The 9358-nt window shown below is 49.4% G+C and overlaps 1 pseudogene; it reads left to right on the plus strand.

Moving 5' to 3' along the window:
- The first annotated feature begins 2246 nt into the window (after nt 1–2246).
- On the plus strand, nt 2247–4067 carry LOC127347422 (zinc finger CCCH domain-containing protein 15-like; annotated as a pseudogene).
- The last annotated feature ends 5291 nt before the right edge of the window (nt 4068–9358 follow it).

Raw genomic sequence — 9358 nt, forward strand, 5'->3', positions numbered from 1 at the left:
GAGATCCACTCAAGATGCTCATCTTGAACTTGCCCAACTCAACCTTGTATCTTCTCATACTCACTTGAGATAGAGCATGGCTAATATTGAGTTTCACATAAGAACTCCATCTTCATTACTTCTTCTTGATCATATCACATATATATCTTCATACCGATGATCTTGATGCCAAATCACAAGGTATATATTTATCTTCATGGCATCCATACTTGAATCCAACACATGGAGAGCAAGTAGATCCTATGGAATATTCCTTCATATAAACTCAATGAAAACATTAGTCCATAGGGGTTGTCATTAATTACCAAAACCACACATAGGGGAAATGTACCCTTACAGAGGTACCACAAAAGAACTCTTGAACATGGGCACAAGATATTATATGTGACCATGGTTCACGGATCACGACATGCGGTCAATTTGGAATTCATGAAACAGACGGAAGCATGACCAAGGGCTGTTTGATCTGGTGTTTTCTGTTAAAGCTACGCAGGAAGATCTTTCCCCTCTTGACATTCCTTGGCAGCAGGGGGGTGCTGCCAGGACATGGGTGGCGGCCTCCCGAGTTAGAATGTGTTAAGATTAATATTGATGGCGCAATCAATGTTGTGGATAGTAACGGAGGTGCAAGAGGCATTACAAGATCAGTATCTCGTCTTGTCGGTGCCTAGAGCAAATCAGTACGTGGGATTAGTGGCCCTCTTATTGCTGAGTGCATGGCGTTGCGTGATGGTGTTCGCTTCGCCAAGATTCGAGGACTCACGCATATGTCTATGGAGATGGATTGCCCATAACAGTCTTTCTATTGTGGCTCCTTTGTTAGTAGAAATTGGAGAGCTGGCTTCTTTTTTACCTTTTTTTCGATATTCAACATGCAATTAGAACATCTAACTACCCAGCTCATCTATGTGTAAAGCATACAGAGAGTTGGATATAAGAGACTCCTAGCTTCTCGCTGACTGCCTAGCGAATGCCTACATTTTAATAAAGCTCTCTAAGTTCTCCAAAAAATCCTACTCACCTGCTGGCCTACCTAGCTACATAGACATACATCCAGTGCACTGTAACCAACTAACTGATGCACAACTATATTTGTGGGAAGTCATTGATCCTGTTCTAAAATCATACTTTCCTCTGTTTTGAATAATATATCACAAATTTGTAGGTGTATATAGACATGAAATCAATTTTATGAAATTTATTTCAGGACTTAGGGGGATCAACTTCTTTTTACTATATGCGCGTATACTTGTACGTACTCATCCATCCGATTCTCATTCTGTTATCATTGTACTTAAATACAATTTGGTTTTGTACCTCTTTTTTTGGACGATAAAATTGGATTGTGCGCTTGATTTTCTATCTGTTAATATTTACCTACTACACTACATGTGTGTATGTTCACCCCTAACACTCGGCTTAGCTTGTCGCAAACTCCCAATCACAAATCGATCGATCGATGAGCATGGTCTGAGGTAGGAGTGTAAGGATAATTTCGGCACCGAAACCGGCTTCGAATCCGTTTTAAAGCATCCATATCCGATTTCAAGGAATCCGGCGGATATCCGAGGTGCTGCTCCGGATACGGTATATGATATGGTCTAGCAAATAGCATGTGAATATGAAGTATCAGATATTTAATTAGGATAATCCAAAGGTTTTAAACCGGATAATCTTATTTTTAAGTTAAAAGTCAAGGCCAATCTCACAGGATTAGCACTTATTGACTCACCGAATTCATTTGGCAAGCATGTTTAGCTCTAAATTTTTTCCAATACTTGAGTTTTAGCATATTATGTCTTTTTTCTCGTAACTATATAACACTAAAAGTTTAAATCCCTCTCAAGATTTGCAAGAACTATAACTATCTAACGACGAGAGCATATATCCAAATATTTTATTTTATTTTCGATCCGAATCCGCTCTATTTCTGATTCGAATACGCACTCCGGTATATCCGCATTTAAATCCGAAACCAGTCAATATCTGCTTCAATCCGAATCCAAAAAAAAAATGTGGTAAAGAATATGGTATGAGCAAAATCCAATCCAATCCGATCCGTTTACGCCCGAGGGAGGAGAAGAGAAGATCGACCACACATTTGGACCGGACGCGGCCCATATATATTCAGGCCAGCCCGATGCGGTCTATATATCTTGTAGGGTATCCTCATGGAGATGCACACGGGTACGAGTACGACTCACTGGAGCCTGGACGCCGACCTTCGTAGAACACTACCCACCCCGATGTCCGACGGCGGCGGCGATCCCGGGGCCGGCGGACCTGCGCCTGTGTGCAACTTTCTCCGGAAGCCGCCGAAGAATATTCGGAAGCGTCCCGCGGTGTCCGCCGTTCCGACGACGAAGACTGTGGCAGCGACGATGTTTCCGGCGCCATCGCGGCCGCGCGCTCCAAGAAGCAGCCGTATACTACCAGTACCAGCAAGCTCTTCTTATCCTCCGCCGACAGCTCATCCGAGCCCCTCCGGTTCCAGTTCGAGTCCTCCAGGACGATCCAGTCGTCCACCGACAACCGAGCCACCGCGACGCTCGAGACGGAGACGGCGCACGACCGCGACGCGCGTGCCATCCGCGAGAGGCAGCTCAAGCAGGCCGATGCGTCCCTCAAGAAGAACCACTCCGCCTCTTCCTCCGGGGATGTCTACAAGGGGAACAACGGGTACACGGATCATAAGAGCATCCCCAGCCGTTGGGGCTCCCCAGGCCGAAATCCGGCGTTATTTAGCGCCGGATGGATGTATTTTGTGGCTTGGGGAGGCCAATTTTTCCAGCCGCGAGCCCATGGTCGCCTTCTGACGCGCACCCACCGCGTGCATAGCGACGGCGCAGTCACCGGAAAGGGCAATCGTCGGAGTTCCCTCGACGCATTGAACCGTCGCGAAGTGGTCTGGAGAGCCGAAACGACTCGTCAGGAACGGTCGAAGTGGCCTCGATGCGAGAACCGCCGTAATGGAGCACGAACTCCGCGGAAGAGCAACCACCGCTCTCTTCGTCGAGAGACCTACATATACGGTTTCCGACGGCCGACGCCATTCATCTGTTCTCTCCTCACCATCCTCCGTCAACCATGAGCGATCTCTCTTGGCCATCGGACACCGACAGCGAGGGGAAGCCGCCTAGATGACGCCATTGGTGGGATAAAGCTGCATTGTCCAGCAGCGAAGATTCCTCCCCGCCGGCCAGCGAGGACGAATGGGATGACGACGAGGAGGACGAGGAGGAGGACGAAGAGGCCAAGGAGCAGGCCGAGGAAGAGGCCGAGGAAAAGGAGGAGGAGCAGCAGGAGGAGGACGACGAAGAGGCTGAGGACACTGACGAGGAGGAGGACTCAACTTCCTCCGACGAGGAGGTGACGAGCCGGAAGCGTCGCCGCCACGACGATGAGGCGGGGCCATGTAGGAAGAAGAAGTAGTTTAAGTTTGTTTTAAAGTTTTTATATGTAATTTTTATGTTTATTCGAATTATATTCGAAATATATATAATCTATCTATGTTGCACCACTTGAGAGTTCAAAGCTTTCGTTCGACGAGGGTATTGCCGTAGATCGGGAAGACGAGGGTATTGCCGTAGATCGGGAAGACGAGGGTATTGCCGTACAAACCCAGGCCATTGTCGCCGACAAGTTGGGGCCACGCGCGCTTTCGTTTCGTCCGGACTCCCCGAGCGCTCCCCGGGGGGCCGGGGATGGCGTGGGCTGGCCGGATGGATGAATGGCCAAATCCGGACGAAAACGAGGAACCGGGGGCGCGACTGGGCCAAATTACGCCATCCGGATGGAAAAAACACTCGCCGGGGGCCTGTTCGGGGGACGAGTGGAGATGCTTTAAGGCCGGATTCCGGCGGGAGCACACGGTGTCCGGAGAGAAGGCCGGCGGCGCGCACGGCCCACTGCGGGCGTCGGCACACATACGCGTCTCCACACAGATCGACTACCAGCCAGACATCTGCAAGGACTACAAGCTGACGGGGTACTGTGGATACGGTGATTCCTGCAAGTTTATGCACGACAGAGGTGACTACAAGTCCGGGTGGCAGATCGAGAGGTGAGTTTGAAGTTACTTTCTCTATTCCTGTTCACTTGCATCAGGAACAAGTTAATAAATGTATGTCCACGGAGTTGTAACTTCATCAGGAACAAATAAATTAATGTATTGGCTAGAGTTTTGGCTTACATCAGGAAAAAGGTAAATAAATGTCTTGGCTAAAGTAAAATCATAGAAATTAGGGATAGTAGGGTTGGAGGTGATGATGTTTTTCTAGGATGGTTAGGCTGGATCTTTAGAGAATGTGAGCAAGGGTGTTTGGAAACTAGCTAGATTCTGCACAGGTAACCTGCTACGTGCGTGTGATAAAATCTAGTCTTGGTATAGTGAGATATATTTCACCCTGAGGGAAATTATGTAGAACCTGCGAAATTAGGATAACCGCACAGGTCCAACTAAGCATCTTTTCATGTTGTTATTCCCATGGAGGATTTTCAATTTTCATGCTAGATGCGTTCAATAAAAACTACTTCAAGGCATGCATCAATAGTAACATCTGGGCTACAACATTTTCAAGGTTTACAGTTTCCTTAAGAAATTTGATCTAGCTACCCAATAGTTGTCGAGAAATTGCACAAAGATGGTAACAACTCTGACGCACGCACAGCCGTCGCCTCCAGATCATCTTCCTCCATAGATCGGTTCCCCCTCCTTCGATCAGCTTTGCTGATGTCGGGAGGAGTGGAGAACCCGATCTATGCGTGGAGTTTTCAATAGACGTATTATTTTTATTAGATTATGTTAGGATTTTGGTAGCCGCCTCCATGTTGGTTTTCCCTCAATGGAGATGTCATCGTCTGTACTAAGTGATCTTCGGCCATTCGTTCGGCGACGAGATCTTCTTCCCGGCGTCAATGGCGGTGTTGAACGATCCCAATTTTCTAGGTATGGGGCTTGAGATCTTGCTTCGCCAGATCGGTTTTGGATCTTTTGTCGTTTTTGTCGCGAGGAGGATTATCCTTGCAGTTTTTATCCCAGCTGCTACGTCCTCGACAATGGTGATTCGTACCCTTGGCTCTCCATCGACGATGACAAAGCTAGTCGGTTGTTATTCCTTGACATACCGGTGTTGGTACTCTTGCCGATGTTGAAAGACTAGTTTAATGGTTGCGTGCGTGCACGTAGCCTTGGTATTGCGGCTCAAAAAATTATGGGAGAACTTTCGTCGGTATCTATAGGTTTATGGTTCATTATCTATCTTTGGCTGCCTTTAGGAGAGTACAAGATTGTCTTCTGGAAGAAGAAAGAATTTGAAGAGCTCAAAGATTTGTTACTATCTTTAGACTTTATTTTGTAATTCGTTGGAGTCAGTTCATGTATCTCTACCATGTACTATTTGTTACTATGCATATATGTGGTATTGATTGTCAAAAAAAAGATGGTAACAACTCTGAGCCCATTGTTCTTAGCTAATTGATACAGGGTAAAACTGATTGGCGTTGATCTATTCAGGATGCAAGTCACTTCAATCTATCCATGGTTTCTACCCTAAAACAACAAAACGAGCTAGGAGATCTTATGTGAACAAAGGAAAAAAGCGACCATGTCCGCGGCATGGGAAGGCTCGACGTTGCCGCCTTGATCTCCCACCTCCGGCTAGCTCTGCCTCGGCCGGAACCAGATCTGATATCCTCTCGGTGTCATCTCTGTGTCCATCCCATGGTTCACCGCTAAAGTAAAATCATATAGTCCACCCCCTCCCACCCCACCACCAAGATAGATTCATCAAGCTTGTCTTATCGAAAATTTCTAATGAAATATCATCTTAGTGGCTCATCTACAAAATTGTGGAGGATCAGTGAAGATGGGTACACGCCACACGATCCAAGGAACTTGAAACAAAGAGGTGCGATGGAAACTCAATGCATTTTTAATGTACATCATCCAACAAGCATTGACCCCGAAGGACATGGCTGACATCCGTTCCCTCGCCACCTTGAATGAAGCTTGGGATCATATCACCGAGTTGTTTATTGGGAATGTGAGAATTCAAAGCTCCAAATTCGATCGGATGATATGTGGACCAAGAGAATTTTTGTTCAAGCCTCATTGCCTTATGAAGAGGAAAGGTTGGACTCAATCAAGGGAAGATGAAACTACAACCAAATTTCCTCCAATGATGTGCTAAGTGATATCACCGCAATGAGAATTGCGAGGAAGAATGCGGATGATGCTCGTGCTCATGCCCAAGGAATGCACACGGGAAATCTTGTTTTGAAGGCTAAGGTGGTGGAATATGATGAAGGAAGAAAAAAAAAGAGGAAGACACTGGGATGTGCTCCAAAGGGACGAAGTAAGAGTGTACGTATGACTAGCATGAGCACATGGTTCTCGTCGCAAAAGCCTTTTGGGGCAGGCAATAAGGGAAAAAACCTTCGCTTCAAGGGACAACTCAAGAATCAATATAAGTGGACAAAGTCCAAGTTTTCAATGAGTGAGAACATGCTACAATTGTGGTGACAAGCATCACATTGGTGTTGAGTGCCATTTGAAAATTGAGAAGACAATGGTGGTCGGCTTGTCCGCAAGGATAAATCCAATTCCTGCCCCAACAAGAACTTTGGTAACAATAACTTCGATAATAAGAACTTTCCCAAAAAAAATACCACCAAGGGTGTTGGTCACTCATCAGGAGTACTCGTCCATGGACGAAGAAGATGAGCACCAAGGTGAGGTAGTGGGTGTGACCGCTATCGCCACCACTGTAACATCCCAACCTTGTTTATCTGAATAAAGGAGTGATCATGTGCATTTCATGCATTTAGTTTGCATTTGAGCAAAATTTGCATCAAACCCTAATTGTTATGCAAATTCTTCTATATTTCAATCTCATTTAAATCCCTCGAATTTCCCAAACTTAGCAACATGGTTTTGTTGTTATTCAATAAGCCATGTGTGTGTTTATTGTTATCTGCAAATTTGAGTTCAAATTTGATTCAAAACAGAATAGAAATTGAATTTTAAATAGAAATAGAAAATCAGAAAAAGAAAAGGAAAAAAATAGACGGAGAACCCTCCTCTCTCTCCCTGGGCTCAGCCCACTTCCTTCTCTCTTCTTCCCTCTCTGGCCGCTGCCCAAGCATGGCCCAGCTGGCCGAACCGCACCCCCCACCAGCCCAAGTTTTCCCACGAGGGGCTTTTTGCAAAACTGTCTTCATCCCCGCGCCTCCAAGCAGCTCGGTGGCCGCACGCCGGCCGACCGATGGCGCCGGCGGCCACGATGAGCCCCGCCGCCCCCGGTGACCTACAAATAGCGCGCCGCCGCCCGGGGAACCCTAGCCCCTTTCTTCCCTCTCCCGCACTCTCCCCGAGCCCTAGAAACCCTAACCATACCTTCACTGCCCGCCGGAGTAGCCGTCCATTAGCCGTCGGCGAGGCTTCCTGCTGTCGTGCTGCCGGGATTCCGAGGAGGATCTACTACTTCCGCTGCCCGCTGGAACGGGGAGAAGGACGTCGTCATCAACACCGAACGTGTGACCGAGTACGGAGGTGCTGCCCGATCGTGGCACCGTGATCAAGATCTTCTACGCGCTTTTGCAAGCGGCAAGTGATCGTCTACCGCAGCAATAAGAGCCTACTCTTATAGGCTTTGGAAATCTTCAAGGGTTAGTCTTGATCATCCCCTCGTTGCTCCCGTCTTCTAGATTGTATCTTGGCTTGGATTGCGTTCTCGCGGTAGGAAATTTTTTGTTTTCTATGCAACGAATCCCTACAAGAGCAACCCCCATGCCAACCTGTAGCCGCCGGCGCGCAGAGGGCAGCACATCCCGAAGCCAACGGAGTACCGCCGAAGATCCCCGTGGGGCGTGGGCGCCGCCGGAACGCCACATAGAGGGGATGCCGACCAACACCAACATGGGGCTCGAGGATGAACGCCGAAGCCCGCTCCCCGCACCACCAGCCGCCACCGCACAACCAACCCGGCCCATCGCCGCAGCCTCCAGAAGCAGCACAACCGCCATGGCCTCCGGCAGGCTCCTCCACCAACGCGGCCATCTCAGCCGCCGCACGAGCCCAACACCACGCCGCCGCTGCCCGGGGCCGACGACCCGGCAACCCATCAGAACCCAGACGCAGCAACCAGGAGCTCCTCGTTACGGCCGCCGCCGCTTCCCGTGGACACCGCCCCGGCAAACCGCCGCACCTGCCTCAGACCTAGGCGGCACCACCGCCGCCCCGCGCTGCCGGAGAGGCCCTCCGCGACACGCCCGCCGCGCCGCCCAACGCGCCCCGGATCGGGCCGGAAGGCCCGCTCCGCCCGCCGGCACCATCGCAGCACGCCACGACCTCGCACGGCCACCGCGCGTCGCCCGCAGACAGCCACGCCCGTCGCCCTTCGCCGTCGCGCCCGCCGACCGTCTCGACGCCCGAGTGAGCTCCCTCTCACCAGGGACGCGGGAGGGAAGAACCGCCCCGCCGCCTCCTTCCCCAGGGAGCGCTTGGCTTTGCCGGCCCCCCTCCGGTGGCGGCGAGGCAGGGGAGAGAGGGGGTGGGAACTAGAGGCGGCGGCGGCTAGGGTTCCCCCCTGGTCGCCAGAGGAGGGCGACGCGATGGGGACTTCTACGATGATTTTCAAGGTGGAGAAATAAAATTAGCCTGGAAATGAAGAGCAAAAATATGGAATAATAGGAGAGTTGACGATCGAATTTACTTTTAGTGGTGATGCGCTACCTATATATAAAACAAAAGAGCTCGTTCATGAAGCTTCCTGATAGCAACACGGCCCCGCTTGCCGGGGTGGCAGATTAACACTTTGTGGTGTTGCAAACTAGTCTGGATGCTTCATGCAAACACAAAAGAAATTGAAAGGAAGGAGATGGATTTTTTATGGTGAAAGATGAACACATCAGCGTTGCTGCGGCGACGCATGCAGATAAGGAACATTTCTTTCGTAATTAGTGCATGCTCTGGGCATCCGACAAGGAACGGAAGGCAGGCAGCTTAGATCGCTTCTGGACCTTTGGATGCACCAATCGAGAGGCTGAGAAGAACCCAAGTAGAGAGGAAGCCAATCCTCAGCGTGTGGCTCCTGGGAGATGTCGAACCTCATCCACAGAATTAGCAGCATCTCATCGCCATTTCACTTGGGGTGCACCAATCGAGTGGTTAGCTTGATCTCATCGCCACAGAACTAACAAGAGCCTAATCTCAGTTTGGTTAGCTTGATCACGTGATTACGCGAGGACGCTCTGGAATAGTCGGGCACACTCGAGTGGTGTTGGAAGTTAGTCCATGGTCGTCTGTGTTGCCCACCTATATAATGCGCCATAGCCAAGCTGCATCAGCATCTGTACT

The sequence above is a fragment of the Lolium perenne genome, chromosome 4 (genome assembly GCF_019359855.2).
Source record: "Lolium perenne isolate Kyuss_39 chromosome 4, Kyuss_2.0, whole genome shotgun sequence".
Taxonomy (NCBI): Eukaryota; Viridiplantae; Streptophyta; class Magnoliopsida; order Poales; family Poaceae; genus Lolium; species Lolium perenne.